Source organism: Amia ocellicauda, unplaced genomic scaffold, assembly GCF_036373705.1.
Source record: "Amia ocellicauda isolate fAmiCal2 unplaced genomic scaffold, fAmiCal2.hap1 HAP1_SCAFFOLD_145, whole genome shotgun sequence".
NCBI lineage: Eukaryota > Metazoa > Chordata > Actinopteri > Amiiformes > Amiidae > Amia > Amia ocellicauda.
This window is the reverse complement of record NW_027102708.1, coordinates 140001-145050: the sequence shown is the minus strand read 5'-3', so window position 1 is coordinate 145050 and position 5050 is coordinate 140001.

Genomic DNA, 5050 nt, shown 5'->3' with positions numbered 1-5050 from the left:
GATTATTTTTCGCCCAGGCGATGTGCCTTTTCATTTTGTTTTGCACTTTCCTTCATTCCTTGGTGCATGCTACCATCTAACGGACACATTTCGGTACTGCAGTTTGAAAGTAATTTCCCCGTCTAGGGATCTCTCAATGCCCTGGGCTGCGAAAGGAGGGCAAGGACACCCTATGTTCTCATGAGTGCAAAGCCCCCCCGGCTTCAAGGCATTCCAAAAGGAAAACCGGAGACACTGCTGTACACACACACACACACACACACACACACACACACACACACACACACAGAGAGAGAGAGAGAGAGAGAGAGAGATAGAGAGAGAGTAGTCACACAGTGGAATAAACTCCCCAGCGATGTGGTAGAAGCTGAAAGTTGGGGAACATTGTGATGGTCTATATTTCTTGGCAGATAATAAAAGATGCTCTTATCATGCCTCCGTTGATGTGTTATGATCCATAGGTTGCCGGCCGCCCGGCATTGCTCTGATCGGATGGACCGTGGGCTGCCTATGGCAGAGTATGGGCGATTCTTCAGCCGGCCCCGATGGCCCCCCAAACCGGGTGGCCACGAGGTGGGACCCCCCTGAGCACTGCCCCGGTGTTAGTTTTCCGAGAAATGCCCCCGTTGATTTGTTACGATTATTTTTCGCCCAGGCGATGTGCCTTTTCATTTTGTTTTGCACTTTCCTTCATTCCTTGGTGCATGCTGCCATCTAACGGACACATTTCGGTACTGCAGTTTGAAAGTAATTTCCCCGTCTAGGGATATCTCTCTCGTCTAGGGACACTGCTGTACACACACACACACACACACACACACACACACACACAGTGAGAGAGAGGGAGAGATAGAGAGAGGGAGAGAGAGAGAGAGAGAGGTGGAGAGGGAGAGAGAGATGGTGATAGAGAGAGAGTCGTCACACTCTGGAACAAACTCCCCAGAAGCTGAAAGTTGGGGAACATTATGATGATCTTTATTTCTTGGCAGATAATAAATGATGATCTTACAGAGGGCGACTTACAACACCAGTGCAAACATACAGCGAAGTACAAGGCATCAATCACGACAGAATCCCTTGAGTTAAAGCAGCAGATTCAGAATAACACACGTCCAAACAGACTGGAGAGGACCCTAAAACGAGCACGAAAGGTGTCGAATATGTGGCCTCCTCTCGCTTGTAAACTCTCTCGTGTTCCTGTCGATGGGGTCGGCGGCTCGGGGCAGCGGCCTAGCAGCAGCAGGCAGGCAGGCAGACCTCCAGGGCTGGCAGGCAGGCAGGCAGGGCTGTGTGGCTGGGGAGGGCAGGCTGGCAGGCTGGTAGGCCGTGCTGCTGCCAGGGCTGGAAGGCTGACCTCCAGGGCTGGAAGGCTGACTTCCAGGGCTGGATGGCAGGCAGGCAGACCTCCAGGGCTGGAAGGCTGACCTCCAGGGCAGGCAGGCAGGGCTGTGTGGCTGGGGAGGGCAGGCTGGCAGGCTGGTAGGCCGTGCTGCCAGGGCTGGAAGGCTGACCTCCAGGGCAGGCAGGCAGGCAGGCAGGGCTGGAAGGCAGGCAGGCAGACCTCCAGGGCTGGAAGGCTGACCTCCAGGGCAGGCAGGCAGGGCTGTGTGGCTGGGGAGGGCAGGCTGGCAGGCTGGTAGGCCGTGCTGCCAGGGCTGGAAGGCTGACCTCCAGGGCTAACAGGCAGGCAGGCAGACCTCCAGGGCTGGATAGCAGACCTCCAGGGCTAACAGGCTGACCTCCAGGGCTAACAGGCAGACCTCCAGGGCAGGCAGGCAGACCTCCAGGGCTAACAGGCAGGCAGGCAGACCTCCAGGGCTGGCAGGCTGACCTCCAGGGCAGGCAGTGCTGCTGCCAGGGCAGGCAGGCAGACCTCCAGGGCTAACAGGCAGGCAGGCAGACCTCCAGGGCTGGAAGGCAGACCTCCAGGGCAGGCAGGCAGACCTCCAGGGCTGGATAGCAGACCTCCAGGGCTAACAGGCAGGCAGGCAGACCTCCAGGGCTGGATAGCAGACCTCCAGGGCAGGCAGTGCTGCTACCAGGGCAGGCAGGCAGACCTCCAGGGCTGGAAGGCAGACCTCCAGGGCAGGCAGGCAGACCTCCAGGGCAGGCAGGCAGACCTCCAGGGCTGGATAGCAGACCTCCAGGGCTAACAGGCAGACCTCCAGGGCAGGCAGGCTGACCTCCAGGGCAGGCAGTGCTGCTGCCAGGGCAGGCAGGCAGACCTCCAGGGCTGGATAGCAGACCTCCAGGGCTAACAGGCAGACCTCCAGGGCTGGATAGCAGACCTCCAGGGCAGGCCGGCAGACCTCCAGGGCAGGCAGTGCTGCTACCAGGGCAGGCAGGCAGACCTCCAGGGCTGGATAGCAGACCTCCAGGGCAGGCAGTGCTGCTACCAGGGCTGGATAGCAGACCTCCAGGGCTGGATAGCAGACCTCCAGGGCAGGCAGGCAGACCTCCAGGGCTGGATAGCAGACCTCCAGGGCTAACAGGCTGACCTCCAGGGCTAACAGGCAGGCAGGCAGACCTCCAGGGCTGGAAGGCAGGCAGTGCTGCTACCAGGGCAGGCAGGCTGTCCTCCAGGGCTGGAAGGCAGACCTCCAGGGCAGGCAGGCAGACCTCCAGGGCAGGCAGTGCTGCTACCAGGGCTGGATAGCAGACCTCCAGGGCTGGATGGCAGGCAGGCAGACCTCCAGGGCTGGATAGCAGACCTCCAGGGCTAACAGGCTGACCTCCAGGGCTAACAGGCAGACCTCCAGGGCTGGATAGCAGACCTCCAGGGCAGGCAGGCAGACCTCCAGGGCAGGCAGGCAGACCTCCAGGGCTGGATAGCAGACCTCCAGGGCTAACAGGCAGACCTCCAGGGCAGGCAGGCTGACCTCCAGGGCAGGCAGTGCTGCTACCAGGGCAGGCAGGCAGACCTCCAGGGCAGGCAGTGCTGCTGCCAGGGCAGGCAGGCAGACCTCCAGGGCTAACAGGCAGGCAGGCAGACCTCCAGGGCTGGATAGCAGACCTCCAGGGCAGGCAGGCAGACCTCCAGGGCTGGATAGCAGACCTCCAGGGCTAACAGGCTGACCTCCAGGGCTAACAGGCAGGCAGGCAGACCTCCAGGGCTGGAAGGCAGGCAGTGCTGCTACCAGGGCAGGCAGGCTGTCCTCCAGGGCTGGAAGGCAGACCTCCAGGGCAGGCAGGCAGACCTCCAGGGCAGGCAGTGCTGCTACCAGGGCTGGATAGCAGACCTCCAGGGCTGGAAGGCAGGCAGGCAGACCTCCAGGGCAGGCAGTGCTGCTACCAGGGCTGGATAGCAGACCTCCAGGGCTAACAGGCAGACCTCCAGGGCTGGAAGGCAGGCAGTGCTGCTACCAGGGCAGGCAGGCTGTCCTCCAGGGCTGGATAGCAGACCTCCAGGGCAGGCAGTGCTGCCACCAGGGCAGGCAGGCTGTCCTCCAGGGCTAACAGGCAGACCTCCAGGGCTAACAGGCAGACCTCCAGGGCAGGCAGGCAGACCTCCAGGGCAGGCAGTGCTGCTACCAGGGCTGGATAGCAGACCTCCAGGGCTAACAGGCAGACCTCCAGGGCTGGCAGTGCTGCTACCAGGGCTGGATAGCAGACCTCCAGGGCTGGATAGCAGACCTCCAGGGCTAACAGGCAGACCTCCAGGGCAGGCAGGCAGACCTCCAGGGCTGGATAGCTGACCTCCAGGGCTGGATAGCAGACCTCCAGGGCTAACAGGCTGACCTCCAGGGCTAACAGGCAGACCTCCAGGGCAGGCAGGCAGACCTCCAGGGCAGGCAGTGCTGCTACCAGGGCTGGATAGCAGACCTCCAGGGCTAACAGGCAGACCTCCAGGGCTGGAAGGCAGGCAGTGCTGCTACCAGGGCAGGCAGGCTGTCCTCCAGGGCTGGAAGGCAGACCTCCAGGGCAGGCAGGCAGACCTCCAGGGCAGGCAGTGCTGCTACCAGGGCTGGATAGCAGACCTCCAGGGCTGGATAGCAGACCTCCAGGGCTAACAGGCAGACCTCCAGGGCTGGCAGGCTGACCTCCAGGGCAGGCAGGCAGGCAGGCAGACCTCCAGGGCTGGATAGCTGACCTCCAGGGCTGGATAGCAGACCTCCAGGGCTAACAGGCTGACCTCCAGGGCTAACAGGCAGACCTCCAGGGCAGGCAGGCAGACCTCCAGGGCAGGCAGTGCTGCTACCAGGGCTGGATAGCAGACCTCCAGGGCTAACAGGCAGACCTCCAGGGCTGGAAGGCAGGCAGTGCTGCTACCAGGGCAGGCAGGCTGTCCTCCAGGGCTGGAAGGCAGACCTCCAGGGCAGGCAGGCAGACCTCCAGGGCAGGCAGTGCTGCTACCAGGGCTGGATAGCAGACCTCCAGGGCTGGAAGGCAGGCAGGCAGACCTCCAGGGCAGGCAGTGCTGCTACCAGGGCTGGATAGCAGACCTCCAGGGCTGGAAGGCAGACCTCCAGGGCAGGCAGGCAGACCTCCAGGGCAGGCAGTGCTGCTACCAGGGCTGGATAGCAGACCTCCAGGGCTGGAAGGCAGGCAGGCAGACCTCCAGGGCAGGCAGTGCTGCTACCAGGGCTGGATAGCAGACCTCCAGGGCTAACAGGCAGACCTCCAGGGCAGGCAGTGCTGCTACCAGGGCTGGATAGCAGACCTCCAGGGCTAACAGGCAGACCTCCAGGGCTGGAAGGCAGGCAGTGCTGCTACCAGGGCAGGCAGGCTGTCCTCCAGGGCTGGAAGGCAGACCTCCAGGGCAGGCAGGCAGACCTCCAGGGCAGGCAGTGCTGCTACCAGGGCTGGATAGCAGACCTCCAGGGCTGGAAGGCAGGCAGGCAGACCTCCAGGGCAGGCAGTGCTGCTACCAGGGCTGGATAGCAGACCTCCAGGGCTAACAGGCAGACCTCCAGGGCTGGCAGTGCTGCTACCAGGGCTGGATAGCAGACCTCCAGGGCTGGATAGCAGACCTCCAGGGCTAACAGGCAGACCTCCAGGGCTGGCAGGCTGACCTCCAGGGCAGGCAGGCAGGCAGGCAGACCTCCAGGGC